Consider the following 13,067-nt stretch of genomic DNA (forward strand, 5'->3'; position numbering starts at 1 on the left):
CAAAGTTCTTAACCCAAGGTACTATTTCTGGGTTATCGGAGTCTGTAACCTGAAGTGTCTGTAACCTGTAGCATCTGTAACCCGAGGTACCACTGTACTGGTTGCATATAGACGAGAAACCTCTACTTACTTACCTGTACACCTTGCTGAAACCAAGACAAGGCACAGGTGCTTGCAATAAACCTAAATGTCAATTATGTTCTCTGATCAGCATAAAAAATATGGGTGAGGCTTGGGCAAAGGTACCACCCACCACATCCATGGCCTGTACCTGCGGGTCTATCAATGAGGTGTACTTAATTTTATGCATAAAATGTCCATCTGCATGTTACATTGGGTAAACTATACTGTCTTCAGAAAAGACTCAGTGGTCACAAATAGAATATAAAGAGCAAGAATACAATGGTTATTGCATTAGTATTCCATGGATGGGGGTTATTGCACTAATATTCTTAGTTTTAATGTTAACATTTCTGTCCTGATCTCTAACATTTCTTTTGCATTGCAGTAGGTATTGTGTTATGGAGCTGTGGCTATATTATCAAAGCCATGTTGCACTGAATTTCAAACAGTGGGAAAGAAGTGTATGCCAGAATACTGCCCCAGTTTTCATCATGTGAGAGGCAGTGGTGTGGTCACTGTGTTATGCCACACGTGCGCAGCCATTTCTGAGTTATACCACACACAACATGCCAACTATTTTGTGACTAGCACCCATAGCACTTTGTCCAAAGGTGCCCACTGGCCCAAAAACGTTGGCAACCACAGAATAAAAATCTTCAGTTTGAGCCACAAACTTTGTAAGAGTAGAAGGGCGGTGTAAGTTAAATTCTATTTTAAAAACCTGTTTTCCTTCTGCCAAGCTCAGACTGGCTCAGATGGAAGTAGCCCCACTCTTGAATGGAGTTTGGAATAGGGGTAAATTACACCAGCATAATTTACATTGCTGGCTCCCAATAATTTGGATAGCTCTTTTTGAATACATATCCACAACAGGAAACATGCAGTTTTCTATCTGGGACCAGAAAAAAAGACATATATTTGCAGAATGCCTGCTTGAAACAGAAGACCTAGAAAGTATCTGCAATATTCTCCAGAGGGGTTTTGCCAGGGGAATGAGACAACCTGGAAACAACAGCAATAAAAAATAATACTTAATTTTACTCTGAATAAAATATATTGAAATGTGAATGGCAGACAGGATACAATTCCCCTCCTTGCTTCTTCTTGTTGGTTAATGCACGCTCTGAATGAGCACATTGCTGAACTTGAAAATGTATACAAATTATTTTGGACACCGCAACTGTTAAAAAATTTATGCAGACACCGAAAAGGAATCATATTGCTGAATGTTTAATGCCATTCGCTTCCCGGCATTACCTATGAGTAAATAGAAATGACACATTCTTTTCTGATTATGGACTGTGAGTAAGAACAGCCGGTTTCTTCATGCTAATTCTTCTGTTCTGTGTGTTTTTTGTCACCAAACTCCACATCTGCCTGCATCCTGCTTCCAGACTAGCATATGGCTCATTTGTGTGCAAATGTTCTTGAGCAAAGGAAAGCTTAAAAGCTTTTGCCTTTCATGTATTTTCTTTTTCACGTGCTTCTCCCTTTTGTCATGCAACGAGCCAACAAACATTAACTGCTTTAATTGTCTTATTGTCTCCTTTCCATTTGGCATCCCTTTGTGTGCGTGTGTTTAATATTATTATTTTGAAAGTTTCAAGTTGTGAACCTGTTTTCGTGTGTTTTGCTACATCAGGGGTGGGAAGCCTCAGGTTCAGGGTCAAATTCAGCCCACCAATCTTCTCCATCTAGACTCAGGATGCTCCCCACATCACACACTTCTCAAGATATGACCCTTACCAGCCCTCTTCTGCTCATCCCTTGAGTGTTCTTGCCTGGCTGAAGTGTGTCCTTGAACTATGCTAATACTTTTTGGCTGCCTGGATGGAAGATAGAGAGGAGTGTGTGAGTATCTGTAGCCTACTGAATAAAGGTAAAATATGCATTTGTTGCTCTATCCACTTTTGACCCTGGCCATGACCATGTCTGGCATGTGGCTCCCACTCTGAGAAAGATTCTGTGCCCCTTATATACATAGCCCAGCCCTATGCATGTTTATACTTAAGCAAGCCCACTTAACTGAACTGGACTTGCTTTCAAGTGAGAGGACATAGTGTTACACTCTTGAAAATATAATCCAAATTAGTCTACGGGAAAGCAGATTTTTTCCTTTAGATCATAACTATAAATACTTTTTTAAAAACGTAATTCCTGCAGCATAGCCCACTAAAAAGCTTGGGGAACCCCAATTAGGGAGAACCTTTTCTTCCTCTGCCATAATTCTGCAACTAAAGGCCACCTAATGAAGCGGAATGTTGGAAAATTCAGGACAGACAAAAGGAGGTATTTTTTCCCCCTGCACAGCGCACACAAATAAGATGCTAACCATGATGGCTATGATCCGGCACTATGGCTAGAGGCAGTATGTTTCTGAATTCCAGTTGCTGGGAATCGCGAGTCGAGTGGGTGCTGCTGTACTCTGATCCTACCTTGAGGACATCCCATAGGTAACTATTTGGCTACTGTGAAAACACAGTGCTGGAGTAGATGGGCACTTCACCTGATGTACTGTATGTATCCCTCCCCATCACAGTGTGTGTGTGTGTGTGTGTATGTGCATGGAAATAGCCCACCTATTATTATTATTATGATTATTATTATTATTATTAGAATTTATACACCGCCCTATACCCAGAGGTCTCAGGGCAGTTCACATAAAAAGATAACAGTATATAAGATAAAAATAAAAGCAATAACCTAATAATACCCCCCCCCAAAAGAGCCACATTTTAAAAGAGTATGGCTCCAGTCATGCTCACTTGCATGTACCTTCCACCCACTGCTACTTGTGACCCTTGACCCCAGAAAGTTCATGTATTAACTAGACCATTCTTTTGTGCAAAATTTTGCTCATCTTATCAACATAGCTGTCAATGTTTCCCTTTTTTAAAGGGAAATTCCCTTATTCCAAATAGGATTCCTCGCAAGAAAAGGGAAAAGTTGACAGCTATGCTTATCAACTGCTTTGTCTGAGAAGCAACTATCAAAATCACTTTAAAGTTTCACCTTCTAAGTGAAAGTTGAATGGTCTTTCTAAGCCCCTTGCAGTATCCCCATCAGCTTCACACTTCTTATGACATTCATCGAGAACATGGGTAGGATTTTAATTTTTCTCAACAAGGAGCTAAATAAAATCAGACTGAAGACCACATGTGCCACAAGAAGCATATGTGGCCCTAGATCCACAGGTTGTACACCTGTGATCTAGGCAATGGGTTCTTACACTTCAATTAACCTCCTTCCATTTGGCTCCCCCCCCCCCCCGGCAGATCAAAGAAGGCTAAAGAATAGTCAGGTAATGTTTAATCAGGATGGCTAACCTCACCTCCAACTCCTGTCAGCTCCAGCCAGCACACCCAATTGTCATGGATGATGAGAGCTTTAGTCCAGTAACATCTAGAGGGTCACAGGTTAGGCACACATGCTTTCATGGAAAGAAAAACACGCACACCACCCTTGGCCTCCTTAAAACAATATATGAAGTTGGCCCTGCACAACCTGGGATCATCACTAGGAAACTCTCATACTATACTCTGTGCCCACACTCCTCACCCTTTTCTTACATTGGCCAGCCAGAAGACTCTGGAAAGTCTGAAAGAAGGAAATGAGTATTCAGAGGCATATTGCCTCCAATAGTGGAGGTGGAACATAGCTGTTGTGGCTAGTAGCTGTTGACAGCCATATCTACCATGAATTTGTTTGATCTTTTAAAGCTACTCAAGTTGGCTTTAATCATAGATGGAACACACTGTGCTGACTGCTGAGCATGAAGGGAACCTTGTGAATTATTGGGAGCTACCACATAGAGCTTTGTTATGACCTGCAAAGTGAGTGGATTTCATAAGTTGCTGAGTCTTGTAAAAAGGTAAAGGTAAAGGACTCCTGACAGCTAAGTTCAGTCGCAGACGACTCTGGGGTGGCGGCACTCATCTCACTTTACAGGCTGAGTGAGCCGGCGTTTGTCCGCAGACAGTTTTTCTGGGTCATGTGGCCAGCATGACCAAGCCGCTTCTGGCGCAACGGAACACCAAAACCAGAGTAGCGTACAGAAATGGCATTTACTTTACCGCTGCAGCGGTACCTATTTATCTACTTGCACTTTGGGGGCGTGCTTTCAGGTTGGCAGGAGCCGGGACCAAGCAATGGGAGCTCACCCCATCACAGGGATTTGAACTGCCGACCTTCTGATCAGCAAGCCCAAGAGGCTCAGTGGTTTAGATCACAGCGCCACCCGAGTCCTTGAGTATTGTAGAATATTGAATTAAAGGCATACTTTGTCCACAAGCACCCAATCTAATAGATTTTGCTTCTCTAGTTTTTAAAGATAATCTGTTTAGCACCCAAAAGAATGAGGGGGTATTTTTGGTGCATCTTTAATATTCTCCAAGGGCGATAGCTATAAGGTCCTTTTGATGGCACACTGCTGTAAATCTCCCTGGGTCACCTCTGCATGTACACCTACTGATTTGTGTTAATTAGCATAGTATTGTCCAATTTGTAAGCTGTATGTGTTTTATGAGGATATAAGTGGCGAAAAAACATGTCTGTATATTCTTTCCCCGAGACGTTTCTGCTGATCAAGTGACCAATAAATTGTTCTTAATGTAAACATTAATCAAACTGAATGCCAGGCTTTTGGCTGAGAGAAAAATAGATCTCTCTGCACACATGCTGCTTTCTTTTCTTTTTTGATGAATTGCAAATATGAACATTGCACGTGTCTGATAACAGATGAGCAAATTTATCTCTTTCATTTCCCTGCCAACAATTGTTTTTCTTTTGACATACCTGGATGACCTTAGACCTGCTCCTTTGATTGCTATATATCAGATTCATGTCATTCCTTTTGCAGAGGTGAATTATGAAAGCTGTCCTTGAAGAACACCACTGATGCTAAAACATCTAAGAAGGTTAAGGACATTTTGAGGAAACCCTAGAGAGAAAATAGATATGTAACATGTTCAATCTGCAGCAATGGATGATCAGGGAAACTTTTAAAGAGGGAATGAATGCCTTGTCAGGGAACTTCACAATTTTAGGTTTGATTATGCTTTTAATTTACAATTTGATTTTCAGATGTTTTAAAATTGATACTATTGTAAAGGGGAATGTTGTGGTTTATCGGGAATATTCAGAAGTTTAAATTTGCTTAGGTTGTTTGTAGTTTTAACTGAGTTGGTGTTGTTATATATGTTAATTTGTGTTGCTTTCATGTGGATTAACTAAATATGTGTTCAGTGGATTTTATTTAAAAATGCAGGTACTTATAAAAACTGCTGATGACAAGCCACTCCTGTTTGTGAGACAATTGGAAATGACTTTTCTATATTGGCCTGTGTACTACAACAAACTAGTGCTTTGCAAACTAGTGAACTTTGCTTTCTAGAGAATAAGTTTTTTACCCTTATGCAAGTTAATTCAAATGACCTGATTAAGAAACTGAAACTCATATGGTTAATTAGCTAAGAAAACGAAGTTGGTCATAGTGAGATGAGGCCCTCCAATGCCATTATTCCAATGTATTATGTTGTCCAGCTGGAGTAAGGAACTTTTGGTCCTTCAGACGCCACTGAATTATGGCTCCCATCAACCCTGCCAATTGATCATACTTGCTAAGACTGATGGGAGTTGTAGTTCAGAAACATACGGTGGGCCAATGTTCCCCACACCACTTGTACAGCTTTAAAATCTTCTTTTGAGGCATGTTTGCCAAGCTTTTGTGAGATGATCCACATGTATTGAAAAGTTATGTCAGCCCTCACAGTTATGTCAAATTCTGCTGAAAATGCTTTTTGCATTGAAACAAAAGGCTTTTAAAGCACATAGTTTACTTTGTAATTCAAAGGTTGCTTGCCTCCTCTTATGCTGATGATTCCTGTTCCTAGGCAAAGTCTTATTTTTTTTAAAAAAAAATATGATCATTATTATTAACAATTTTCTTCATGAATATTATTTCCTTGTCTTGCACATCTTCTTTGATGCTTTCCTTTCAGGATTCCAAAAGGAAATCTATGCTTGCCATTTCCAAAAGACAGCATTAACGACAGCTGAAGAAGAAGCCCTCGAAACAATGAAACATGATTTTAAACCAATTCTTTTTTATATTTGCAAAGATTTGATGAAGTGGTAAGATAATTACCATCAAATTAACTGTGACCTTCAGGTGTGCCTCAAAGGGTAATTAAGTCTAGATCAGGGAGTTATTTTTGTAAGCATCTTGTTGAATAAAAACATTTTTGTTTCAAAAGTCAAGTCTTCATTACATTCCCAACATTATATCTGTGGCTGCTATAGCCCTGAACACTTAATGCTCTAGCTCTTGAAGCATATGCATATATAATATACAGCTCATGCAAGTTTCATAAACTTCTCTCTGCTGACTCTCTTCTAATACCTCTCTAAAGAAATATGTGGCATCGTTCTTCATTTATTTTGCATGCTGCTTGCACCCACTGTGGATAAACATGAATATAAAATTGTGGAGTTATCTTTGCTGAGCCTTGCTCAGCATTGAATAAAATATACATAACACAAGCTATCCAACATAGATTTTTTTGGATTACATGAAGCAGTGGAGTAATAAGATAATTATTGTTATATGAAGAAGTGTGTGGGATAAATACAGTATATTTCAACACACACACGGTAGCATAAGCCAAGTTGACTGGAGAAGAAGAAACAATCTGTGACAATGTATTCCACAAAATAGGTTCCAACCATTTGCCATAATAATGAATTTTCTTTAAAGGATTCTGATCAATAATTACAGGACCTGTCATTTATTACATTGATTGACTGTTTGTTCCATTTCCCATATACTATCAACTCAAAGCAGCTAACAGAACTCAAAATATATTGGCACAATATATAATTTAATGTCAGCAATAATGTTTTTGCATCATCATCAATAACAACTCAGTTAAATCAGTTATCCATCATCATCATCATCTCAGTTAATAGGTATCCCTATGCTGAATTATATATAGGTGAGCAGTGATGGACCTAGGAGGACCTCCTTCAGGAGAGCATTCCATCATCCTGCCATGATAACAGAAAACACAAATATCTTGGGGGAAGAGGGAGACAAACAGAGCAGGTCCTCTGATGATGCACTACCCCAGGTGAGAGTTGGGGAGGGCTCCTTGGATGGATGAAGATGGAGTCTCAGGTCTGGTTTCGAAACTCTTTATCATCTTGGTTATCCTCCTCTGCACACATTCCAGCTTGTCAACATCCTTCTTTAACTGTGGTGCCCAAAACTGGTCATAGTGGGGTCTGACTAAGGCACAATAAAGGTAAAGGTAAAGGTACCCCTGACCATTAGGTCCAGTTGTGACCGACTCTGGGCTTGCAGCGCTCATCTCACTTTATTGGCTGAGGGAGCCGGCATACAGCTTCCGGGTCATGTGGCCAGCATGTCTAAGCCGCTTCTGGCAAACCAGAGCAGCGCACGGAAACGCCGTTTACCTTCCCACCGGAGCGGTTCCTATTTATCTACTTGCACTCTGACATGCTTTCGAACTGCTAGGTTGGCAGGAGCAGGGACCAAGCAACGGGAGCTCACCCCATCACGGGGATTCAAACTGCCGACCTTCTGATCGGCAAGTCCTAGGCTCTGTGGTTTAACCACAGCGCCAATCATGTCCACAATAGAATGGTACTATTACTTCTCTTAATCTGGACACCATAATTATACTATACTTTGTGCTGCACATGCCATGTCTTATTAAGTTGTAGAGAAATGTCTCTTTACATCATGATTCAGTTTTAGCATTATATTAGACAAAAAAGATTAAACTCTGCAATCTCCTCTTTGTTGAAAGAATGGCTTGTCTGTCAGGAAACTTCGGACAATTCTTTAAGAGAACGAACTAATTTCCAGCCTTCAAATGGGACACAGTGAAGTTGTAATTAGCTGTGTCACCATGGTAACCTATGAAGATATTTCAAAATAACTTTTTTGGCATTCTAATTTTCCCCTTTCAGAATTATCACAGACAAGCCCTTTGGAACGCAGCCCACCAGAATTTGTGAAAGTGGTTACACAAGCATAGAAGTGAAGATCTCCCATTTCTGTACTGGCCTACTTCCCAAAGGTCCACCTTTTCCCACCTGAACCTGCCCAGACTATAAGGTCATTATTTTAGGCAATTCTCTGCATGTCATTTTCAAGAGATGTCTGGGGAGTGGCAATGAGAGAATGGACTTTCTCTATAGCACCCTCCCCACCCCGAGGGTGATGATTAAAATTTCTATACAGTGGTACCTCAGGTTCAGAACTTAATTCATTCTGGAGGTCTGTTCTTAACCTGAAGCACCACTTTAGCTAATGGGGCCTCCTGCTGCCGCCGCGCCGCCGCCACGCAATTTCTGTTATCATCATGAAGCAAAGTTCTTAACCCGAGGCAATATTTCTGGGTTAGCGGAGTCTGTAACCTGAGGCATATGTAACCTTAAGCGTATGTAACCCGAGGTACCACTGTACTGCCTTTCTTCTGAGGTTTACAAAGCAGTTTACAATATAAACATACAAAAATACATACAGTAACAAAACAACTAACAATACAAGTAACAAAAACAATACCCTTCACTGTTTAAAAGGACCTAGATTTTGTAATTAGTCAAAGGCCTAGAAAAGCATTCCTGGGGGAGCCACAACAGAAAAAGCCCATTCTTATGTTGCCACCCTCCAAATCTCTTTCAGAGGAGGCACATGAAGAAGGGCCTCAGGTGATAATTGCAACGTCCGGGTCAGAAATGCTTGCCATTGTTTCAGCATTAAACACAGATTTTTCTTATTATTATTTTCCAGGCATTTGGGAAGCACCAGTTAAACGACTGTACTGTTACATCCATTGTTTAAGTGATGTTATTTATTTGTCTCAACACCTTCCACATGTGCTGCGTCAGGAAGATTTGGGGCATCCCAATGCAGGACAGAGTTTCAAACAAAGATGTGCTCTCCCATGCCCAAGTTCCCAGCATGTTCACATTCCTGTCTCAGTGATATTGGCCATGTCCACAGAACTGAAGATGGCAGGATCCCCAAGGACACGCTCTTTGGGGAGCTGGCTTCAGGAACCAGGCCTGTTGGCAGATCAACTTTGCGTTACAATGATGTCTGTCAATGTGACATGAAGGCTAACAATATTAACCCCACTGTGTGGGAATCCCTTGCAGACAACAGCAGTGCCTGGAGACAATTTGTCAGGTTGTGCATCCATGCCAGTGACCAGAGAAAGAAAGACTGCTGGGAGGAGTGCAGAGAGAATAAATGCTACAGTGCACCTGCAGCAGCACAACTGGATGCCTTCATCTGCCCCAGCTGCAACAAAACATGTCTCTCCCCTATCATACTCTACAACCACAGCAAGTGCTCTAACTTTCTAACAGTTTGTCTTCATCCCTGAAGGCACACTCCTCCATTGTCTCCCAAGGCAGATGGATGCCAACTTTGGTTGTAAATGGGATTCATTCTTTTAGTGGAAAGTAATGTGCACATTACAGGACGCAGGTGGCGCTGTGGGTTAAACCACAGAGCCTAGGACTTGCCGATCAGAAGGTTGGCGATTCGAATCCCTGCGACGGGGTGAGCTCCCTTTGCTCGGTCCCTGCTCTTGCCAACCTAGCAATTCGAAAGCATGTCAGAGCGCAAGTAGATAAATAGGTACCGCTCTGGTGGGAAGGTAAACGGCGTTTCCATGCGCTGCTCTGGTTCGCCGGAAGTGGCTTAGTCATGCTGGCTACATGACCCGGAAGCTGTACGCTGGCTCCCTCGGCCAATAAAGTGAGATGAGCACTGCAACCCCAGAGTCGGCCACGACTGGACCTAATGGTCAGGGGTTCCTTTACCTTTAATGTGCATGTTTAATGGACCTAGACTTAAACCTATGCTTTTAAAGGCGGATTAGCAGGAATAAACTCAACAGGAAAAGGTTTTCATTACATGGAAAGTGATGGGAAAAGCTTCACTTGTTAAATTTGTTCTTGGGCTCAGCAAATATTTCCCTTTGTATCCTTTCCAAAAAAATCCCTAGCCATTTACTGGAAGTAAAAGTAGGAGAAGGTGGGATTTTGTCACATTCTCTCTTGAGTATGGGTGGGCGGATGTGCATACGTGGAGATAAGGTTACCATTACCGATTATGTGCCTTTCTTTTCTCCTCACAATAAAGGCTATTTATTCTGGGTTGGGGAGTGATGGCTGCAGTAACTATAAGGTACATCACAAGTCCCTGCAATTTTCATTTTCAGAAACAACAAAAAGAAATTGACTCATTAGCAGGATTTGAATAAACTTTCACAACTTTATCGAATTTAAACACAGAAAATGACAATGTAACTACATTTAATACAGTGGCACCTTGGGTTACATACACTTCAGGTTACAGACTCCACTAACCCAGAAATAGTACCTTGGGTTAAGAGGGAGAGGATAGTAAATGTAAAAGTAAGGCAGGATTGAAAATGGTATGTGATATTTGGATTTTGTAACTACAAAACCTTACTAAATTTTTTATTAAAAAACAGCAAGTCCCTGCGATTTTCAATGGGACCTAATTTCAAGTAAGCATGGATAGATAGCAACCACAATAAATAAAACATGAAACTTGGAAGGTGGTGTATTCTCCTTCAAGGGAGGCTTTTAAACAGAGTTTGGATGGCCATCTGCCAGGGATTCTTTAACTGTAATTCCTGCATTGCAGGGGGTTGGACTAGATGAGTCTTAGGGGGCCTTGCAACTCCACTATAATTCCATGAACTCACCATATCTCAGAAGATCTGGAGATGGGGAAAAACAAAGCAATTTATATAACAACCACACTGAGAGCGCTTGAATTTGCAGACCACTCACTGCTAATGCATTTAGGTAGGTTTTATGTTGGAGACAGCTTGCTTTATGCTTTTTTCATATTCAATAAATTTCAGCAAGTTAAATAAAAGAAATCCATCTGATTATGATTAGAGATATAAATATGAGAGAGAGAGAGCGCGCTTTGAAACGTCAAAAAATGACAGTATCTTGGTAACAAGGCTGGCGCCTACAAATACACTAGTTTGTAATCCTATTATTTATTGTTCATGATCTTATTTCCAAAGAGAAATGAACCATATGTTTTAATATATTTTCCGATGGGTTTCTTTTTATCTTTGTACATCAAGTTGATCCTTCTCATGGAAGCATATTGCTCAGGTCAAAAAATAATTTCTGGTTAGGACACTGCTAATTTGCTTTTTGTAATATATATCCCGCACAAGTCCTTTTCTGCCACAAGCACAGAAGTCAGCAGTAGGTGGGTGTCGCTCAGCACATGTGAATGGAACCCACCATTGGCTTTCATCAAGCTCTCTCCTACTTGCTGATCTTCAGCTGGTTGTGGATTCACTGCACTATATCTACCAATAGCACCCAGGCCCCATAGCTCAGTGATGGTGAACGCATGATTCCTACTCAGAGTAAACTCATAGAAATTAATGGCCTGGAGTTACTCCTGTCCATTACCTTCAATGAGTTTATACTGAGTAGGACTAGCATTAAGCATGTCCCATGCTTTCATGCAAAATGTGCTGTGTTCAGCACCTCTAGAGGAGGCCGAGAGCTCTGGAGGAGCCAGCCACTGAAGCTCCTCTGCCCCCTCAAGATTGGCAGGGGGTGGCCCCCTACCAACAAATATTGAGGGGGCGAAGATACCTCGGCCCCCTAGAGTTGGTGTGCCTGTTGTGGACTAAAAGCAACAACAGTGAATACCAATCATATTCACAGGATTAATTTCTATTCCCAACATGGAAGAATACATGGACACTAGCAATTTCTGCTCCCGTTTCCATTTTTCTTCCAGTTCTTCAACAACCTTAGCCTCTAGTACAGGCCTGGGCTAGCTTAGTCACTAGAGCACGAGACTCTTAATCTCAAGGCCATGGGTTTGAGCCCTAAACTGGGCAAAAGTTTCTTGCATTGTATTGTGTTGGGCTAGATGACCCTCATAGTCCCTTCCGACACTATAATTCCACAATTCTATGATTCAGAAAACATTGCACTGGGGTGGAGGCTGAACGCCTTTAGCAGAAACCCTGCTGTTTTTCTGTCAGTTCCTCATGTGATTCAGAACCCTAAAAGGAAGTGCACACAAATGCAGGAAAAAACACTGCTGGATATGTGTGGCCCCCAACACTTGGAAGGCAACTGAGCAAGATATGGTGATGTGACAGAGGGCCAGGGAACATGCCCTCACTCTCCCCTATTTGTGATTGGAATTGTATGTGTGTGATTTCTGAACAGGGCTTGAAGTAAGCCCACAGTCTCCATAGCTGGGAAATGGCCTCTCTTGTGGAGATGGGTGCATAAACAGATCCCACTTTGTACAACTTGGGATGATAAATATTAAATATTAAGGTAAATTATGTAACTTACATTAAGTAGTGGACAGTGAGATGAATAATGTAGTATTCGGAGGAAACCAAAGTGGAGCAGAACGGGAGTGCTGATTGTGACAAATACAGGTTAGAACAGAAATTGCTTACTTTTTACATCCCTAGTTACAACCAATGTCAAAACGCATGCAGCAAAATATTAGCAGTGTCTTATATTAAACTAACATGATAATAACACTGCTCACACACAAACATGCACAGACTCCTTTTCAAGATTCTGGCTGTATGATAATCTCAGGGAGATGTCCATAAATAACAATTGGCTACTAAATATACAATGTTATATATAATTACAGAGCACTTATGCATTGCAACGCATGCTAATTTATTAATGTTTGTTCAGCAGACCTCTTAATAACAAAACCCAATTTATTTTAATATTCAACTAATTACTAATAAACTATTTATAAAGAACCCATTTGCTTAAAATGGGACTTTATGGGAATTACACACTTCTATCCACGAAAGCAGAAAATTTTAATTTCATATTCAGTCCCTCACTAGATT

The sequence above is a fragment of the Podarcis vaucheri genome (assembly GCF_965113315.1).
Source record: "Podarcis vaucheri genome assembly, chromosome: 7".
In the NCBI taxonomy this organism is placed as follows: Eukaryota; Metazoa; Chordata; class Lepidosauria; order Squamata; family Lacertidae; genus Podarcis; species Podarcis vaucheri.